General features: G+C 32.7%; 1 protein-coding gene across 7 annotated transcripts in view; it reads left to right on the forward strand.

The window, feature by feature from the left end:
- The window catches only part of LOC128225070 (solute carrier organic anion transporter family member 4A1-like), a 102,479-nt gene that overhangs the window by 20,217 nt on the left and 59,007 nt on the right, over nt 1–23,255 (forward strand). For 2 of the 7 annotated variants that reach the window (XM_052935083.1, XM_052935082.1), the window contains exons 3-4: nt 16,718–16,832; nt 17,639–17,729. The gene's annotated coding sequence lies outside the window, so the exon portion shown is untranslated. The other 5 variants (XM_052935085.1, XM_052935086.1, XM_052935087.1 and 2 more) reach the window with 5 other exon arrangements.

Genomic DNA, 23,255 nt, shown 5'->3' on the forward strand with positions numbered 1-23,255 from the left:
TCAATAAGATGACTTGAAGTAAAATCCTAATGATTAAGAAAGGCTTGTTCACTACGCTGAAGTCCCCCTATTCTTAATCATTAAAATTTTACTTCATGCCATGTAAAGCATGGTTCACATGTATGCCCATATGATAAAACATGATACATGTGTGTGCACAAAGGATAAAATAATAAATGATGGTTCACATGTGTGCATAAATTGTACAACATAGAACACAGTTATGTTTACACATAGGATAAATGTTAGTTTAAACTTACATATTTTACGATTATGAAACAAGTTATTGCAACATTATATTAATCATTCTCAGCGGCACAATTTTACGCGAGAGTGTGGGTAGTACCGGAGTACCCGAAGGAAAGCCTATTGTCCGGCTTGGTGACTACATACCAAACTCACATAAGCCCAGACTGGGAATGATAAACCCAGGTTGCCTTGGTGAGAAGCGAGTGCCCTAACCACTGCACTAACTGGATAACCTAAGCCCAAACATAATAGGTACACATAGGGAAAAACATGATTCACGTGTGCACAGGTAATGTGGATGCAATTGCAGCCGGATGTAAAATGCACTTGGTACCAAAAGCATAATTTTATGTCTAAAATTTGCAACTCTTATGAAAAAAAGCATTAACATGCAGATCATAGGTTATTAAAGGCTGAAATTAGTTTAATTATTATAAATTGTAACACCATGCCATGAAATTAGGTGAGGTTCATATTTAACATCAACTACTCGGAAAAAATGTCATATGTGTCATGAGTTAACTGTTAAGTAATGCAGAAAAATGACAAATTTAAATGCCAGAAATGATGAATTGATCTTTTGTGGCTCATGTTTGCAATAAAGTTGTCATATTTGATAATTTAAATGCAGTAACATAATGTTCACATTTTTGTTCGGTTCAGTTCAGTGCAAACTGTGTATATTTGTGAAAAGAGCTCTTGCTGGCTTAGTCTGAAAAATTTGAAAAGGAGATATAAAAACTACTAGATATTATAACTGACTTAGATAATCAATTAAAAATCTTACTAGTAGAGGTACTAAGACATATAGGTGAAGGTAAGATTAGTTTATGTCGCAATGATTATTGACGATCAAGAACATGTAACGTAAGCTCTGTTGATCTTTTTTGTGACAAAGTCATAATATGTACAGATTTAAAATCTGCTATGTTCATGTAATTGAGAACGTTTCACTATTCTTGGGTTATAAGCAGTAATATCATCAACACAGCTCTGAGTGAGGATTGAGGCCAGGACCCTCTGATACAGAATCTGCAGATCTTACAGATAAAAGGCACATGTATAGCCAGGCTCTTTACTCTAAGGCTTTAATGATTGTCCAGTTATGCCCCTTGTTTGAATGAAGAAAAGCCTTGACATTGTGTGGCGCTCTTGTTGGATTGAAAGGTGATTGATTGATTGATTGATTTAGAGTTATGATTAGAATCTTTTTTGGTTAGTCTTCTGGGTAGAAGTGTCTATTATGATTGGCCAGGAGAGCGCTGGATGCCGCTGGTGGGTGTTGAATCCATGTCCTATTGTGTAAGATGCAAATTCTTTACCATGAGACTAACTCATCTTTCAGGGGGCATTTTTCATGTTCCTGTGACATTTCTTAAACTTGATGAATAAACTCTAACCTATGAATTTATAACATCAAGCCAAGGTACTATATAGATAAAATTAAAAAAAATAGCTTCAAAAATCAGTTACCATGCAAACTGCAGCATGACTAGATAATAGAAAAAACTAGATGTTAAAGAAAAGTCTTCGAACTTATTTTTCTGTTGATATAATCAGAAGAGATCATTTTTTTCCTAGTTTTTATCACTATCCAAAAAGTAATTTATTATAACATAACTATAATGTCATCTTGAGTTAGTGATACAATCTGTTTTAACCGATAAAGAAAATGGAATATGATAGAGTAAAAATAACCATTTGTAAAATCAATCATTTGTAATGCTTCAGATAAGTCTTCTTGAAAATATAATTTTCGCTTGAAATCCAGTATTGTTTATATACGATAGAAATATGACTTAAGAAACTAGATAGCTCGTCTCTTTTGTGAAGAAAAATGTTGAGGCATTGTCATAGCCTTGCAGGTGATGTTGTCCTCGGAATCATTTTGCTAAAACTTGGCTATTACTCTACAACCTTTCAAAAATAAAAATAAAAATTGGAACACATGTTACCATAGACGAATTTGCAGATGTGTGAAGCATGGCCCATAACTCAGGTTTTATCTTTTGTTGAGTTATGCCCCATTTTCAACTGTAAAAGACAGGTAAGCATTGTTGTGTAAAAAAAAATTAGAATTTATCCTTAAAATTGTTAAGGCAAGCCTGAAATGAACATCACAACAGACAAAAGTGAATGCAACTTTTTTTAGAACACATGAATTAACAAGAATTTAAATTTGTTTTACATGCAGGACATACTTTTCTTAACAAAATTACGAAACCATTAAGGATGTTTATTTGTTGTACTTTATACAAGTGCAAAATGTAAGAAAAATCGTTACCGTAAATGATTGGTTATAAGACGATAGGGGTTATTAGACGCAGGAAAAAATTCTGTGAAAAGTCAGAGAAAAAAAGTTTTAATCTATGTTTTTGGTTAAAAGACGCATAGAAAATATGTCAAAAACGTTTGTCAATTTCGGCCACCATATTTGTTGACAGTGATGAAAAATATTTTTTTCGTGAAAATGGCGATGGTTATCTTTAAAACCATACAATGATAATGCAAAATGTGTTTCATTTTAATTCGTTTTAAGTTAGGAAAGGAACTTAAAAGAACTGATTGTGACCATTTGTTTCTGGGTAGCACTGAAAGGTGCCTTTTATGAAAATATGTAAGATTTCTTTTTGACAGTATATCGTAAACGATAACCTCTCGAGAATGAAGTTAAGTTATGCATACTGTAAACCTTATATTGTGCGGGTTTGTTCTCAAAATGTCAACACCTACAGAAAAGAATAAAGTTCGCGTAAATGTGTAAAAAAAACAAGACCATTATCGCATCAATTTGTAGTATTGGTATGTTAAACAGAACAAAAGGCAATGCGAGTTTTTCACACCTTATCATACAACTGACAAAAAATATTTTGACAGTGCCCAACTTTGTTTTCTTATATGCATGTTTAATTATTGTTCAATTCAATTTATTATTAAAAATAATATTGAATAACTTTAATCGCAAAATATTTTTGTTAAAATTATAAACGTCTTACGATATACCCTATACCGATCTTCAACTGCTGTTTTAACCCGTATATAATCGATCAATATGACGCGAGTAACATCCCTTTCTACATAAATCTAAACAAACTCTCGGCTTGAAATCGACCTCAGAAAAAAAGTTCAAAAAATTGTTACTGGTTATTATACGCAGGCATTTTTTTGCATCGGAATCTGAGGGAAAAAAACATGTCTAATACCCAGTCATTTACGGTATGTTATAGTTTACAGGTATATGAGTGCAAATTATAGAATTTTCTTTTTTATATCGTAGTTGCTCCAGTTCAAAACTCAGGTGCACCAGGATCAATTTTTTTTCTTATATCTACCGTCATAATCAGAACTTATCTTTTTACCATTTGCCTCATCATCGGAAGTTATCGTTTTAATATTTGCCTCAAAGTCAATGTCCCGCAGAGTGATGTATAACTCCACAGACTTGACGTTTATGATTGTGTTATCTGATTTCCCTTAATGTGATATTTTTCATAAGATTTGAGTCCCCAGGTATAGAGAGATGGCACAAATATTTTTTGAAGCTCCCTTAGAGCAGTCTGCCAAAAATATGTTTACTGTACGTAAGTGTAATTTTGCGGTTTGGGTTGTGGCCTTTTTTTTGCTGCATATAATATGTATATGCGAGAATTTTTCAGAAAACCTGATTGTGCTTGGATCTAAAATTCATATATTGTTGCAACTCACCCAAAGTGCCAGACAATTTGTTTTAACCCTTTGTGTATGCTGTGACAAACAAAGTTCCCTTGTTTAATGGTGTATGCACAAATAACTTTCCCTTAATTGTTCAATGGTGTATGCACCCACAATGTTGTCTTGTTTAATGGTGTGTGCACACACAATGTTGTCTTGTTTAATGGTGTATGCACACACAATGTTGTCTTGTTTAATGGTGTATGCACAAACAATGTTGTCTTGTTTAATGGTGTATGCACACACAATGTTGTCTTGTTTAATGGTGTATGCACAAACAATGTTCTCTTGTTTAATGGTGTATGCACAAACAATGTTCTCTTGTTTAATGGTGTATGCACACACAATGTTCTCTTGTTTAATGGTGTATGCACACACAATGTTCTCTTGTTTAATGGTGTATGCACACACAATGTTGTCTTGTTTAATGGTGTATGCACACACAATGTTGTCTTGTTTAACGGTGTATGCACACACAATGTTGTCTTGTTTAATGGTGTATGCACACACAATGTTGTCTTGTTTAATGGTGTATGCACAAATAATGTTCTCTTGTTTAATGGTGTATGCACACACAATGTTGTCTTGTTTAATGGTGTATGCACACACAATGTTGTCTTGTTCAATGGTGTATGCACACACAATGTTCTCTTGTTTAATGGTGTATGCACACACAATGTTGTCTTGTTTAATGGTGTATGCACACACAATGTTGTCTTGTTTAATGGTGCATGCACACACAATGTTGTCTTGTTTAATGGTGTATGCACACACAATGTTGTCTTGTTTAATGGTGTATGCACAAACAATGTTCTCTTGTTTAATGGTGTATGCACAAACAATGTTCTCTTGTTTAATGGTGTATGCACAAATAATGTTCTCTTGTTTAATGGTGCATGCACAAACAATGTTCTCTTGTTTAATGGTGTATGCACAAACAATGTTGTCTTGTTTAATGGTGTATGCACACACAATGTTGTCTTGTTTAATGGTGTATGCACAAACAATGTTCTCTTGTTTAATGGTGTATGCACAAATAATGTTCTCTTGTTTAATGGTGCATGCACAAACAATGTTCTCTTGTTTAATGGTGCATGCACAAACAATGTTCTCTTGTTTAATGGTGTATGCACAAACAATATTCTCTTGTTTAATGATGTATTCACAAACAATGTTCTCTTGTTTAATGGTGTATGCACAAATAATGTTCTCTTGTTTAATGGTGTATGCACAAATAATGTTCTCTTGTTTAATGGTGCATGCACAAACAATATTCTCTTGTTTAATGGTGTATGCACAAACAATGTTATCTTGTTTAATGGTGTATGCACAAACAATGTTATCTTGTTTAATGGTGTATGCACAAACAATGTTCTCTTGTTTAATGTTGTATTCACAAACAATGTTCTCTTGTTTAATGTTGTATTCACAAACAATGTTCTCTTGTTTAATGGTGCATACACAAACAATGTTCTCTTGTTTAATGGTGTATGCACAAATAATGTTGTCTTGTTTAATGGTGAATGCACAAACAACGTTGTCTTGTTTAATGGTGAATGCATAAGCAAAGTTCTCTTGTTTAATGGTGTATGCACAAATAATGTTCTCTTGTTTAATGGTGTATACACAAGCAACATTCTCTTATTTAATGGTGTATGCACAAACTAAGTTCTCTTGTTGAATGGTGTTTTCATAAACAACTTTCTCTCCTGTTTGATGGTGTATTTACACACAACACTTTCTTGTTTAATGCACAAACAATGTTTAATGGTGTATGCACAAACAACATTCTCTTGTTTAATGGTGTATGCGAAAAACAACATTCTCTTGTTCAATGATGTATGCACAAACAATGTTCTCTTGTTTGATGGCATAGGCAAAAACAATTTTCTATTTTGTAATGGTGTATGCACAAACAAAGTTCTCTTGTTTAATGATATATGCACAAACAACATTCTCTTGTTTAACTGTGTATGCACAAAAAATGTTGTTTGTTAAATTGTGTATGCACAAACAATATTCTCTTGTTTAATGGTGTATGCACAAATAACGTTCTCTAATTTACTGGTGTATGCTTTAATGGTTGTGCACAGACAACGTTCTCTTGTTTAATGGTGTATGCACAAACAACATTCTCTTGTTTAATGGTGTATGCACAAACAACGTTCTCTTGTTTAATGATGTATGCTTTATTGGTTGTGCTCAAACAACGTTCTCTTGTTTAATGGTGTATGCACAAACAAGTTACGTTCTCTTGTTTCATGATGTATGCTTTATTGATTGTGCACAAACAACGTTCTCTTGTTTAATGGTGTATGCTTTTATGGTTGTGCACAAACAATGTTCTCTTGTTTAATGGTGTATGCTTTATTGGTTATGCACAAACAATGTTCTCTTGTTTAATGGTGTATGCACAAACAACATTTCTCTTGTTTAATGGTGTATGCACAAACAACGTTCTCTTGTTTAATGGTGTATGCACAAACAACGTTCTCTTGTTATATGTTGTATGCACAAACAATGTTCTCTTGTTTAATGGTGTATGCACAAACAACGTTCTCTTGTTTAATGGTGTATGCTTTATTGGTTGTGCTCAAACAACGTTCTCTTGTTTAATGGTGTATGCACAAACAACGTTCTCTTGTTTAATGGTGTATGCTTTATTGATTGTGCACAAACAACGTTCTCTTGTTTAATGGTGTATGTTTTAATGGTTGTGCACAAACAACGTTCTCTTGTTTAATGGTGTATGCTTTATTGGTTGTGCACAAACAACGTTCTCTTGTTTAATGGTGTATGCACAAACAACATTTCTCTTGTGTAATGGTGTATGCACAAACAACGTTCTCTTGTTTAATGGTGTATGCACAAACAACGTTCTTTTGTTATATGTTGTATGCACAAACAACGTTCTCTTGTTATATAGTGTATGCACAAACAACATTCTCTTGTTATATAGTGTATGCACAAACAATGTTCTCTTGTTATATAGTGTATGCACAAACAATGTTCTATTGTTTAATGGTGTATGCACAAACGTTCTCTTGTTATATAGTGTATGCACAAACAACGTTCTCTTGTTATATAGTGTATGCACAAACAACGTTCTCTTGTTTAATGGTGTATGCACAAACAACGTTCTCTTGTTATATAGTGTATGCACAAACAACGTTCTATTGTTATATAGTGTATGCACAAACAATGTTCTCTTGTTATAAAGTGTATGCACAAACAATGTTCTCTTGTTATATAGTGTATGCACAAACAACGTTCTCTTGTTTAATGGTGTATGCACAAACAACGTTCTCTTGTTTGATGGTGTTTACACAAACAACGTTCTCTTGTTAAATGGTGTATGCACAAACAACTTTTTCTTATTAATTGGTGTATACACTACAATTTGATTAACGGTGTAGGCAAAAAAAATGTTCTCTTGTTTAATGGTGTTTGCACAAACAATGTTCTCTTGTTTTATTGTTTTATGGTGTATGCACAAACAAAGTTCTCTTTTTTAATGGTGTATGCACAAACAATGTTCTCTTGTTTAATTGTTTAATGATGTATGCACAAACAACGTTCTCTCATCAATGGTGTTTACACAAACAACTTGATTATTGGCATAGGCACAAACACCTTTCTCTTGTTTAATTGTGTTTGCACAAACAAAGTTCTCTTGTTTAATGGTGTATGCACAAACAAAGTTCTCTTGTTTAATATTAGGTCATTTCAACACAATGATCGTCAAGAACAATTACCGACCCCTTAAAAAGACTTGGTCACTACAAAAAAGTATTTTCAGTGTGTCTGTTTTTCAATGAAAGAACTTGTCATGAAGTATTGTCATTATCCTTAAGGCCTTGTATCAGCATTGTCAGCATTTAAAAACATAAAGCTTATCGAACCAATAGACTTTAAATGAAATTCAAATGAAACTTTATGCACATGTTGCCAGATGAACTGGGCTGATTGTTCAGAACTTTGTTTAAGTTAACAACAATGTTAACGTCATCATTATTGTTAACTTTTAGATATGTACTGTTCTGTAAGTTGAATGGCAACACTTGTTATCTGCAGTATCTCTAACAAGATTCGAGACAACTGATTTAACTGGACATGTTTTATTTTTTTATATGAGCACATTATCAAATATTTCATGTTTAAAAGTAAACAACAATCAGAATAATTACGTTGTTAACTTTAATGTCTGAACAATTGACCCAATGATGTGTGTGTAGAGTTATGCCCCTTGATCAAATGGAGAAAAAAAGACAGACAAATGATGGTGTTTGCTCCAGTGCTGATCTTGATTAAAGGATGGTTAAATAAAAACATTGAAACATTAACCCCTGGGTAAAGGTGAGCTTGTACAGTAGGCAAACACATTTAGAACTGATAAAAACAAAGTGAAAATGTAAAAACAAAGTGAAAATGTCATTACAGGTAATCTGAAAGTGATTCAGGAGGGCCACCCAATGTTTTAGGAATATCAGGAATTTTTAATGATTTTTTTTATATCTACAAGAAGGTTTATCATATATGTTGATTTAATGTCACTGTTATTATTTCTCAGGAAATTAATATCTCTACAAAGTATATGTTAAATATAATGATGTACTTAAGAATTATGTTGTTAGAAATTGATCTTTTTCATTATCAACGTCATTAAATTTATTTTGAATTTTCCCTAATAGTCTTGATGATTATATAGATTAAAAATCTAAATCAGAGATGCCAGCCTGAAAATATGAGTTTTTGTTACAACTGTGTTAGGATCTTTCGTTAATTTTGAAATTAATTCAATTTTGAGTCATATAGTATCTTTATTTATATACTTATTTCATTTAGCTCTCAGTCCATTTCCTGGGAATACGTAGAAAGTAGTATTAGAATACAACCTCCATTTACAGCCAATGAAATTGCAGATATGCAATTCTAAAGTATAAGGCTTACCGGTAATCTTTAAAAAATCAGGTGTTTAAAGATCTGCCCACTGCCACTCATCCGATACACAATTCCTGTGTCAGATTTTGCGTTGACAATGTGTTAGCCAATCAGATTGTAAGTCAGTTACAAGGGCTCATTTTCTTCCGTCACTCTGCCTATATATATTTTTAATCATGAAGATTTTAATTCAAGTCATCTAACTGTCCATTTTACGAAGTCAAGATAAACTTCATCGGGTGGGAATCAAACCATCAACTCTGGGTTGAGAGGAAAACAGCCATATTGTAACCACTAGACCAGACTCTCATCGTTAAGTTGAATAGTTTGTGAAATTAACGATTAGTTTTTGAACAAAGTCTGTAAAGAAATATTATGAGAATTTCAAAACCCTAAGAATTGATAAACTTGAAATGATTATACAGTCGAAACTTGATATCTCAAACTCTGTTATCTCGATGTATTGATCTATATGTCGATTTTTATCGGTTTAATTATACACTTTTTGTATTTCGGTTAAATTAAATTTTCGTAATCTTGAATATCTCCCAAGGTCTCAACGAATTCGCCATAGCAAGTTTTGACTGTAAATGCAAAATATATAAATTATAAAATATGTGTAACAAAATATTTTCTTAAAAATTCAAAGTCTTTGAAAAGAGAAAATTAAAAAATTAAACAACCAAATTTTAAACTTTTAGGGTGGATTCATTTTGGTAGCACAGGACAATTATTTTATAGAAGACATACATTCTGGAAATTGGAGAAGACCTGCTGTTTTTGCTAGTAATTTATGGCCAAACTCATCTCTTTCCAGTTCAAAACACAAACTTGAGCAACTCTGTATTCATGATGAACTGATAAGCCTTATCTTAAAATAATAGATGAGCTAAAGGCTCATCACTTAAGCTTCAGGTATATCATCCATCACTTCAATGCCCCATACAGAATTGGTATCATAATAAAGCAGAAAACATAGTGCTTTGTAATCAATTACATGTATATGACCAAAATCATATGACAAGTGGGATTTTTATATCCTCAAAGTTTGAAAAATTGGCTGTTTCTTGTTTTAATTGTTATAGAAATATACAGCCAAACTAAAAACTGCATCTAATATTATATATGACTTTGTATAGTGTAATTGTTATATGATATAAAGTAACATTTTATGATTAAGATTGGGTAGAGTGAGTGTAGCAAATGAGGCCTTCTTAATCATTAAAATATTACTTCAGGTCTTAGAATACAACCTCATTTGCTTACAAATTGTCAATGCAAAATGTGATGCAGGGAGTGTGTATTGGATGAGTGGCCTTTGAACTCCCGCAAAAGTTGATATTCTTAATGGTTTAAAGCCTAGTAACTTAATGATTGTCTATCTGCAATTTCATCTCTTTCAAATCTTCCTCAGGCATCACATCTTTCTTTTATATTACGTTCAATAAGACTTTGAAATGGATACCTTTATGATGGATGGGACACCTTAAACTTAATCAACATGCAGGCTGGGTGCTCGTTGCTCGTAAAGATAGGATCTTTCTTGGACTCCCTTATCTTAATAAAAAATGGTAAAACTACCTGAAATATTGGTGTACCTTTCTAGATTTTGGGCTTATCAGATGATAACGAAATATTCAAAAACTTTTAATAACATTAAATAAATTTCGAACTCTGAGATTATTTACACGAGTGGCAGATAGCATTGGATAGTGATGGTTTCAATTGCTCCGAAAAAGTCATAAAATAATTTTGTGGGTATGATTTATATTAACCTAAAAGACTTTATGGCATTCTCATTTTTAGTGTAGGGCCCTCCTTAGGGCTTGAATGACATTATTACTTACAAGTAATTTTGATCATGATATGATTGGTTGTCATCCATCCTCCATCATTGGCGTCACTCAGACTGTAGAAATGTTGCCTTGTTTTATGGCTGCTTGCATGCACCCCGTTTGCTAACTGTGCATCGTGAGCAAATAATTGAGAGTCCCAGGCATACCGGTACTTGAAAACTATGCATCCAGCTGATTCACTTTTTTGAGAAAGAATTGTCCTCAGGAAAAACAGTGAGTATTAGGCGTAAAGAAAAATAGTTTTGTTTCTGGTTATGGCCTGAAATAAATATTGGTCCGTAGGTAGGGATTTAGGAAAAAAACTGAGTCAGTAAGCGGTAAAAAAACAGGATATATGAAACGGACATATTTGTTAGACGCTATAAGGACTAGGTATGCAGAGCAAACTCTTCTGGTCATTTTGATGTAACTTAGCCTTATTTCGTGCTAATGTTCATCCCATTGAGAGGAGTTCCATGCCTGTGACCTATGACCTATTGCTTTGCCGGCTATGTTAAGGGGGATTTTAAAATGTAATTTGGCATAAATGGCATGAAGGTGTGTAACATGCAAGAACCATGTCTGTAGGTATCAAGTCAAGGTCTGAAACTAAAGGATCATTCAATTTGTTTAAAATTCTTTGAAATTTGACTTGTCTTGTCTGGGCTGTCACTTTGCCATCCATCGTGCGATTTGGAAATAACTTGGCACAAAAGCTCACCTGATGATAACAAGACAGTGTATTATGTGCATGACCCATTTCTGTAGGCCGCAAGTCAAGGTCAAAATGAAGGGTCACTGGTCAAAATTCCTTGTGATTTTGCTTGTCTAGGTTTTAATTTGGCCATGCATAGAGAAATTTTAAAATAACTTGGCATAAATGTCAACTATGACAAGAATGTGTGTCATATGCAAAGCCCTTGTCTGTAGGTCACAGGGCAAGGTCACTAGTAAGGGTCACTGGTCAAAGTTTCTTGTAAGTTGGCTTGTCTGGACTGTGATTTAGAAATGAATGGAGGGATTTTGAAATAACTTGGTGCAAATGTTACTATGAGAGGATCTGGATGAAACTTTGTATGAATGATTCATATGAAGCCTAGCGGTGCATTGCATCTGCAGGCTTTTTGTCTTAGAGTTTATAATGGCCTTTGGCTTTTTTTTTTACAAGATAGTGTACGGTGATAGAGATCTTTGTGCATGCTTCAGCTCCAAAAACTCTGGATGAAACTTCACAGGAGTGATTTATATGAAGAATATTTTCAAAATATTTCATTAAATAATTTAGACTGATTTAATGTACACCCACAAGAATTTCAATGAAATATTGCCAAATTAGTTTTCATTTACACTTGCCAAAAACTTTCAATGCCATTAAATGTTTGTCCTCAAATAAAAAATCATTCTATCTGATAATATTGACATTCGTTTATGAAAGACTTTATATAAATGTGGGTTGGAAAGGGGATTGACGGTTTCAAAAGGAAAAATGCATTTTCATCACATTTTATTTGATTGTAAGCAGTTTTTAACAAGTTTCTGTTGACAATTTGTTGAATTTAATCACCAAGCGCGGCATTAATTGATATAATTAGTGGTGAACCTGACATAAAAACATTCTGAACTGAAGATATCGCGTCAATCGGTTTATTACGGTTGTGTAATCGCTATTCAGAATGTGCATGAACTAACTGGCTTCAATTACAGGGTTTTGCGTAAATATTTACTCTGCCATTTACATCTACATTGAAGTACCTTTTTGGTATATTAAAGAAAATTCCTTCCATTTTGTTTAACAAAGTTGCTTATCAAATTGAAGCCATGGATTTCAAAGTGTTATAGCGTAGCTATTTTTATTGCAGTTTCTGTAAGTCTTTTCATTTGAAAATCTAAAGGTTTGTGTTAAATTTGATTGACATGTCTTCAAGTTTATCAGATATGTTGATTTAGTCTTTGATTCTACTCTTTTGCATACATTAATCTGTTTTGACATGTTTATGTGAATTGCATTTAATATTTCATGGATGGATTTAAAAATATGAATGTTATATGAATAATATTAACATGTTATTTGTGATATCTCCCATAAAGTATACTGGTGATAAAGATCAGTAACAATTTGTCTTAGTTTTTTTGCGCATTTGCATTTTGAATTTTCTTATTTATTTTTTATATCAGTGTGTAACTTGATAGGAATTTTGCAATTAAGAACATCAGTTTTGTATTGCTAAATGAGTTAAGCAGAAAGTTTCAATGGATTTACTAATGATTTTTATGGTGAGAGAGTTGCGCTGTTTTACATATCCGCAAAAGTCATCAAATTTTACCTAGTGTTGGCCATTTTAGCATAACGTTTAACTCTAAAATTTTGATTGTATTATAAAAAAAGAACTGTTTCGCTGTAAATTAATATAAATATATAGTTACTTTCATGGCTGCAATTTCACGCTTTGTTAATTTGCATAATTGTTAAAAAAAACGACTCGCTGACAGAGAGCAGTACTTAGTGTTTATGCTACTGCCCCTCATCCGTATGATTTACATTTAATCATTTAGAAAGCCTCTGATAAAAACAACAGCCAAATTTCCATTTAGTCATATTAATTGTTTTTGTTAAGTGAGCTATTTTCAAGCCTGCGCATGCCTCCTGGCTATATAGAGGCATTTTGTGCTTAGTGCTATTTGTAAGTTGTTATTTTTTTGCTTCACTTCACAATTAATAAGGATGCTGTGCCTGTACTATGTTTAATTGATGGTTAAGTTAACAATAACTGTTACTTAGTCTTTAGTTAAAGGTCAAGTGAATGTACTGTGGTTGGGCTTGAAGTGTCAACCCATGACCTCTTAGAACTGGCTGACACCTATACTCCAGGGGGTTTCTAAAATTTTGATAGTCTTGATTTATCACTGATCTTGGTTTTTGACCGAAATTATAATACAAATGAACAAATTTTGAATCAGTTTTTCAGCCATTTTCTGTTTCTGAAATTACTCTGGCTTGATCAATATCGGTCAGACCTGCACGCAAATTGTCAATTTTAAACCCTGCTACAGCCTTTAGTGCACTTCAACCCTGATAGACCATTCTCATCCTTCTTATTCAATGCTCATTGTGTATCATTTCCAGTTCATAGTGCATAAAAATAATACAGTAAATGAAGAATCAATATTTTTGAGTTCATTTTTTTTGTAATCAAGGGAGGTAATAACTCATTGTTCACCCATTTTAAAGGGAGGTAATATGTGCATAGGCTTGTATTGTTATGCTTGATTAGTAGAGGTAATTGGAATGACAGGCTTATCTTTGTTTTGATTGACAGAAGGGTTAATTAAGGATAAATTGCTTGGTCTGGTACAATGTGTACTTGTTATGTATACTGTAACAGAAAGTTCTAATGGTATACAAATTATTTGTGTGTTTTTGTATTATAGTTCATGGCAGATAATCTCTGAAAATTTATTGCCATAAAAATTGTTCTCTGAAATATTGTTTTCGACTAACATAGCGCTAATTTAATATTCATAGAAGCAACTTTTACAGCAGTTGTTCAGTTTATTTGCCTTAAATTGAATAAGATTTTTTTTTAATTTTTTTTGCTGTTAAAGCTGCACTCTCACAGATAGAACCTTTTGACAACTTCTTTATTTTTTGTCTTGGCACGAGCCAAGGATTGCGAAAATGCATGGAAACCAGTTAAATAAGACTGCTGACAAAAAATTAGATCACAGATTTTCATATTCAAGTTCAAAAATTGATGTTTTATGCATTTTTCTTAAACCGTTAGTAAGGGTTTAAGCCATAAAACATTGATTTTCAAACAGAATATGAAAATCTACGATCTGATCTTTTGTCAGCCATCTTTTATCATTGGTTTGCAGATATTTACACAAATATTTGCTCTTTCCAAGACAAAAAATAAAAAAGTTGTAAAAACAGTATATCTGTGAGAGTGCAGCTTTAAACTGACTTACAAAGCCGAACAAATTGAGTTTTGTTTCTTGTTATATATGAACCTAGACTAAAAGGTAAAGAGCCTTTCAATATTTAAAGATTAGGTTCTGAATAGGGAAATTCGATTAGTCGGAAAAAGTGATTTTGTTTCACCGCTAGGCACATCGGTTACTGGGGTTTGAGTCCCACTCTTTGTGTTTATAAATATACAGGTATTGGGTAGGTCAATCCTATACAGTAGAACCTCTTTGTCTCCAGCTCCCAGGGCCCGGCGAAGATATTCGAGCCATGAAAAATTTAAGCCAAGCAGGAACGCTTAACATTAGTTTAAAAAAATTGGTCCTTTACATCCAGTTCAAGCCAACTAGGAATTCGAGCCAAGCAAGTTTGAGTCAACGAGGTTAGACTATATTAATTTTTTGTGGCCTTAAAGATATCATATACCCTGTTATTCTGTTATTACATTTCACGATAAACATCGCTGCTGAAAGATTGCTGAAATCATGTCATAAAGAAATTGCATCAAGTCTGAGTTAAATCTCAGCACTTAATGAATAAAACACATTTCAGATAAATCTTTGTTAAGCCTTTGAGATGCTGTTTTGAAAGTTTATTTATCTGATTAATAAATTAGAAAATAGGTCATTTTTTAGCGTTTTCAAGTCTCGGAGGACTCGTGCATTTTCGAGATAAGATCGTTGAGGCTTGTGGGATAAAGCAGTTGGACTGTTATTGCAGGCAGCCTGCCACCTGGCTTATCAGTTAAAAAAACATGTAAAGTTATATCCCTGTAGTAAAACACGTAGTAAGAATTGATGTTTTGCCGAATGTTAAGTTTTTTAGGTATTCAGATCTTGGACATTTTTCGGTCATGATGTCTTTATATAGATTAAATGCGGACTTGGCATTTCTATGTATAAACTTGAAGAGAGAAAATATGTACAATTTCTTGAAAATGGGGAGAATGAAAAAATAGAAGTTGAAGCTTTGGTGGTGGTATTTTTGTTGTTGACGGCGGCAGCATGCAAAACCATTTATGTTGCTCATAGTTTGAAATGTCGAGGATTATAAGACATACATTTACTATGGTAAGATAATTTTGTGGAGTAAAGGTCTGACTCCAATTTCTCGAAACTTCTTAAGTCCCTTATAACAGGATGTTTTTCAATTATTTGCATAATATTTAATTTTCTAAGACTTGTCTTTATGATAATCACAATAAACAATTTTTCATTTATCAAAATTCAATTTCAGTATGTATTTTGGCTAATTGAAATAAGCTACTTAAGCCTGTTAATCTTAAGAAGTTGCGAGAAACTGGCGCCTGTAGTTTTAGCTTAGGTTTTTGCTGTGTAACGCACTTTCCTGTGTAAACAAGTATTTTCCTATTTCATGACCGAAAGGTATAGGATGCTTTGGTCTGGATATTTTGCTTAGTAAAGTTGTGTTTTTTACAATTTCCAAATGTAAAAAAATAATTGTGATTTAGTCGCGATGCATTTATGCATCTTTCCTATGCAAGAAAAAACTTCCTGTTATAATGTATTAAAAAAAAAATCACAATAACAAAATCTTTTGCCTATTTGCAGTTAAAAATCAGGAAATTTGGAAAACGGAAACATTTCTTTAACCCCTAATTGTGAAAGAAAAACAGTTAAGCACAGCCATCCATTTGCTGTGCTCTTGTGTTTTTCCTGCCTCTATACGAAGGCTGAAAATGTAATTTGTACATTTTACTGCCATTTGATATTAAAGTTAAAATTACATTGATTTTGATTTGAGCAAGGGGAGGCAGATAGCAATACAAAAAATACAATACAAAGTCACGTTAATGTTTTAGTCTGGAGCTAAATCTGTAATTGAATCTAGATATTGTACGCTGAAATTAGGGATTATAAAGACTTAGCACAGCATCTTATTTCCGGCAGTTAATTATAAGTAATCTTTGCAAATCTATAACAATAATGTTCAATAAAAAAATTAATCCATGTTTTGATGTCGCGATTATCATACTGTTTTCTTAATTTTTCAGGTCAGAGTTGACGGTTAAAGAGTTGGTCTCCCTGATGCTGATTTCTTGAAAGATTTCCAGGACTGTAATGCTGAAATCCTCCTGAAGCTGATCTAAACCTTTGGAGATCAAGAAGGTTTTTAAATACAGAAATTCTTGTATTGTTTGCACTGAGGATGCAATTGGGCGTCAATCTTGACCTGACCATCTTGACCTTATAGAGTGAGAGAGGGTTTCAAGATTTAATCCTTTTGGCATTTGTTAGATGACACGGGCCCAGAGTGGGTTTAAGTTAAACAGCAAACAAGCCAAGTAAAGATAATTTTGATTTTCAATCACAGACCAATAATTGTACATATTGTAAGTAGTTGATAGGAATTGCGTGCTGAAGAGGATATGTAAAACCTGTGAATGAAATTTAGAAAGATTCAGCTTTATAGGAGGATATAAAAAAGCAATGAATGAAATTTAAAATGATTCAGAGACTTGAATTAAATGCTCAATGGTTAGCTATATGCCTGTAAAGATTGTGAAATTCAATGAGTGAAAAAGAGATCTGATATATTAAATTGTTGTGAAAATTGAGGTCTCAATGCACGACGGATGTCATTGCTTGTAATTTTATATGAAGCTACAGCTGTCTTAAGCTTGCCCTCAATTTGTGCAATTAAAAAAATAAAAAATGTGTAGAAAATATTTTTATACAGTACGTGGTGCACTGAATAAGAAAAAAACACACAAAATGTTTGAATTTTGCTCTCTTTTTTCAAGTTAAAATCCGGACATAGGTTTTTTTTTATTTATTATTATTGGGTTAAACGTTGCAATGGTCACACAGGGAGAGACAGAGAGATGCAATATTAAGTGAAAAGAGATCCTTGATGTATCTCCACCTGTTCGACTTATTATACCGGTAGGTTTAAATACTTATATTTTTTTCAGTATCGCTGTGGTCTGGATTGCCATATCATAGTAGGAAAGTGGAGTAGTAGCTAGCGATGCCGACTGCCGTCAGACTTCATTCATAGGCAAGGTAATGAAGCACGAAGTTAATGCAACAAAAGCTGGTATGAGAGAGGAGGGTTTTCGACATCAGACGTTGGTAGCTGGAGGATTATTCTCTCTATTTCTCGCTCAGTTAATAAGGTTAATGGATGTCTATGTTGCAATTATATGGCCCAAGTCATAATCTAATTGCATTCACTTTGTCAAATCAAGGAGATATGATTTCTTGGCAAGATTTATGGATATATGGTTATATTAATTTTGTGTGATTTTTTTGACATATTTTATTGGACGTTTGACTGATTCGATTATGAGTTTCATTCAAAGAAATCATGTGGATAATTGTGAATGAGAAAATTCAAATTTCTCTTGGATTACATAACAAATATTTTGTGTAAAGTAAGTGCTCATGAAAAACAATATGTATTACTTTCTTCTTTTTAAAGAGCGTGTATCTATTCGGAATGTAGAAGATTTATAGCACTTAATGAAATTGTCAGTCTTCAGAAATTTTAGTGTCACTTATGAACGGAGTGGGGTACCTAAGTGACATCATTATTTTTTTCAATTTAGATGTTAGCAGAAAATAAATACCCCTGTGAGATGTTTTTTACGGAATTAATGAAATAATGGCAGACTATCACTTTCTTTGGTGAAAAAATGTCAGAGTTTAAAAGGGATGAAGTTGTAATTATCATGAGAAAGGAGTAATCAATTTTTCTCTCATTCTCGAAGGTTTTGTTTGGATTGAGAATTCATGCATCTTAAGATTAATGATATAATATCGCGCTTAAAGCAAACAAACACCGGATTAGTTTTTAACTCTTTTTTTTTGGAATGAATTTCTCTGGATAAAGGGGATTTTTTTTGCTAGTGAATTGAGAAGGATTTAATTAGTTGCATGATAGCAAAATGTTTTGTATTTCTTCTAAATTCAGTGATCGCAGGAGATAGGGTCAGAGATCATATTTAGGAACATTCCGACTTTTTCTCATTTAATGCTCAGAGCTTGATCTTTAAACGTGTATAAGGGAATGAAGGACGACAAAAAATTTGTTGAAATGCATTTTAAGAGGCAATAAATGTAATAAAAGGATGTTGGAAGGCTATAAACAGCTAAAATAGTTAAATTGCTGCTATTTAAGGAATAGAATGAAAATGAATTATTCATTTATTTGTAAGACGTCGGAGGAAATGCAAAGAAATTGTTTTATGGAATTTTAAACATAACTTTAAATGTCATGTTTTAGAATTTAAAGGGTTGTGAAATTCTAATATTTTTTTTATGTTTCCAAAAATATTTCTATCTTTTTTTCATTTATATATATTTTCATTTATTTTGCTTGAATATCAAATTGTTTAAAATCTTGTTAGATTAAAACAGAGTGTTTTTTAAATAAAAAATTAGGCACTTTTATTACATTAATTAGCCATTTTAATTTCAAATTAGTGTATAATTTGCATATTTCAGCTTTGTTAATTGTCCAGCGTTAATTTAATCGTGATGCTAATTTGCGTGGATTTTAGGAATGCCTTTTGATAAAGTAAGATAGTTAGAAGCTTAATTCATTATTTAAATTAACTAAAAATGCAGTGAACTAAATAAATTTGTTAAAGAAAGTGGATTTAACAAAAGGAATCTTATGTTGTCTAATTAAGCTTGTCATTGATTTTTTTTTAAATTAGTTAAAACAATTTTTATTTCAATAAAATATTTTAAATTTGCAGAAATATAAAGTTTGAGCATAAACAAAGGATTAATTGTGATAATTATAAGCGAAAAGGCAAGTGATTTATGCACAGAAAAGTATAATCACTGAATGAAATTATTTAAGATTATTTTATGTTGAAAGTTTTTATAGAAAAGAGCTTAATTCATTTTTGAAGGTAAGTGTTCTTTCATGAAGATTTTAGTTAAAATTTTCTTTCTATTTAGTATAAAATTATTTGCATAATAAAAAAGAGCAAAGCAATTTTTTTTATTTTTTATTTCTATAGCTTGTTTTAAGCATAAAATTGTTTTTGAAATTTGATAACAGATTTAGTAAATTTAAAAAAATAAATAATAATAATGATAATAGTATTAATATAAATAATAATGATAATAAAGCTAGAATATTATCCATCTCAATTAATGTTTGTAGAAAATGAAACATTCAATTTAATATAATGAAATAATATATTTCTTTAAAATGATTATTTTGTCATTATAATAAATGATGTCTCTTTGCATATCTTTAAAATGTATGTTTAAAAATCACAGAGGCACTCAACATGTCAATGGAATGAAAGAACTATTTGATTGTAAGGAAAGTGTTGAAAAGCAAATCACAGAATATGTAGAAGATAAATCAAGTAAATGAGATCTGAATGACAGAAGTAATCATTTTAATTGACAGGTCACATTTTATCTTGTTCATGTCATTTTGTCAGGGGTGGGCACAAAGGTTGCACACTAAGTACCATTCTTCCACAGTTAAGGTTCCCATTTATCATATTATATAGCCTTGCTTTTTAATGGTGCCATTTAACCATTGTTCTGCATTTAAAGGCAAATTTTAGATGGATTGGGGTAAAAATGAGGTTTAGCAATATCCTTTTTGGTCTTCTGTTTTTAATTTTCTTTGTGACAGTTAAAGTTGGGTTCTGAGTGACTCTCTGTAGTGTTTCAAATAACAGGGACAGGTGAGGTTGGGTTCCGAGTGACTCTCTGTAGTGTTTCAAATAACGGACAGGTGAGGTTGGGTTCCGAGTGACTCTCTGTTTTAAATTACAGGGACAAGCGAGGTTGGGTTCCGAGTGACTCTGTTTCAAATTAGAGGGATGGGCGAGGTTGGGTTCCGAGTGACTCTCTGTTTCAAATTAGAGGCGCGGGCGAGGTTTGGTTTTGAGTGACTCTCTGTTTCAAATTTAAAGGGGTGGGCAATAGGGTTCTGTGTGACTCTCTGTTTCAAATTAGAGGCGCGGGCGAGGTTTGGTTTTGAGTGACTCTCACAGTTTCAAATTAGAGGGACTGGTGAGGTTGGGTTCTGAGTTACCCTCTTTAATTTCTCAGAGATGGGTGAGGTTGGGTTCTGAGTGACTCTCTGTTTCAAATTACAGGGACTGGCGAGGTTGGGTTCTGAGTTACCCTCTTTTCAATATCTCAGAGATGGGTGAGGTTGGGTTCTGAGTGACCCTCTGTTTCAAATTACAGGGACTGCCCCTGCGAAAATGATGGCCAATAACCATGGACTACCATGGACTACCATGGTAGTTCATGGTCATATGACCATGGACTACCATGGACTACCATGTTACGTCAAATGGCCGCCCCACGGTATCACACCATGGTATTATACCATGGTAGACCATGGTCTACCATGGTTTGATACCATGCTAGACCATGGTAGCACACCATGGTAGACCATGGTAGCACACCATGGTAGACCATGGTCATAAACCATGGGGCGGCCATTTGACGTTACATGGTATACCATGATATATCATGAACTACCATGATATATCATGAACTACCATGGTATATGACCATGAACTACCATGGTAGACCATGAACTACCATGGTAGACCATGGTCACATACCATGGTAGACCATGGTCACATACCATGGTAGACCATGGTCACATACCATGGTAGACCATGGTCACATACCATGGTAGACCATGGTCACATAAATAGGATTGACAACAAACTTAACAAAGATCAAAATCAGTGAAATGGAATTGTATTGATTAAAATATGTTTATGGCGTCATCTAGTTTAGCATGCCGAGTACTGTATTCTGTTGATATCCCATTTACATGTATATGAGAAGAAAAAAAATGTCTTACTTCTCTGCAATAGCTAACAACTTGTGTCAAACTTTGACTAGAACAAAATTATAGTATATATATATATATATATATATTTAGTATGATATAGGCCTCAAACTGTCCATTATGTAAAATATTGGAGCGTCTTCGGCGGCGGCACGTAGCGCCGAAGACCCTCCAATATTTTGCATAATGGACAGTTGAGGCTTATTAATTATCTATTACAGAATAACACATTTTTAACAAAAAGATCAAACCCGAAATGCATTTTAGGAACAGATCTTGAACAATTGTTCCTACAATATAGTTCTTAAACTGAAACTGTTACATTTCAAGAACTTGAATTGTTCCTGCACACTTAAAGAGTAGTAAAAGTACAGTTCTTGAACAGTTCAAGAACAATTCATGCACATTTCTTAAATAGTAGTAAAAGTACAGTTCTTGAACAGTTCAAGAACAATTCATGCACATTTCTTAAAATGTTCTTATCATTTTCTAGTGGTTCTTGTACACGTTAAGAATAGATCAAGTACGGATCTAGAAATGTTCTTGCATGGATTAAAATCTTGAAATCTACCCAGTACATTCCTGACTAGATGTGATAACAATTGTTAAACGATAACGTTTTAGGAACAAATCTTGAACAATTGTTACATTATAACTTTCTTGTTTAAAATGTCAACCACTATTATGAAAGAAATAGTCAACAAGAAAATTGAAAACACTTTCTTATAAGCTCCAGTTTTAGGTAACCAATTTCAATTCTTCATGAAAAGTAGATTACTTTTCTTAACTGCTTCTGTTTTACCACAATGAACATTTTTTTCATTTATGATTATGTATTAAAGTTACAAGTATTGCTCACATTTTACTGCGCTTATGCTGTATGAACGCAGTAGGGTAAGAAAGCAAATGACCCAAGATGCTCTAACATGCTTTATGAAATTTGCTCACATGCCCTACTGCGCTCTTACAGCATAGACGCAAGTTAAACTGTTATCTCTCCTTAATTATATCATTATATTTTTCAAACATGTACTTTTAACCAATGTGCATAAAAACATGGATAAAAAATTCAAACTAACACAGTTGATAAAGTTATTGTATTTAAGAAACAAAAAGTATGCACATGTACATTAATGGTTCTTAAAGGTAATTCTGGAGTTTAAATGCATATAGTTATTAATGACTTAATTTTTTGCATCAGCGCGCCAAACTCAGTTTTGTATTTACTGATAAAAGTTAGTCATACAGTTGTTATTTTGATTCTAGAACGACAGCGTATTAATTGATTCGCATTTATCATTTTCCATGTATCGAGCTTCTTTAGTCCAGCAAATTACTTATCCATGTCAGTGACGTCAAGCGTTTGATGAGAATAACATGAACTATTCATGAATGACAATTTGGACAAATCATGTTCATGAACTCCCACTAAGTTCATGAACTCCTGCTTAGTAAATGAACTTGACAGTTCATGAACATTATTTTTTCAAAATGTCATTCATGAACTAAATTCATGAATAGTTAATGTCATTCGACACAGGGTGATAATTTCATCATTACTACACATCCATTTATAACAGTTTTAATTTCTTATGACGCATATAAACACAATTAGTAAGAAACCATTGAATTGCTCATTTCAGTCCTTGACATTTACATCTAGTCTCTGTACCCAGGTCCCTTTTCCTTATACACTTGATGATGAAACGCATCTGCGAAAAGATTTTTTGCAGTCA

This window comes from Mya arenaria, chromosome 2 (assembly GCF_026914265.1).
Source record: "Mya arenaria isolate MELC-2E11 chromosome 2, ASM2691426v1".
In the NCBI taxonomy this organism is placed as follows: Eukaryota; Metazoa; Mollusca; class Bivalvia; order Myida; family Myidae; genus Mya; species Mya arenaria.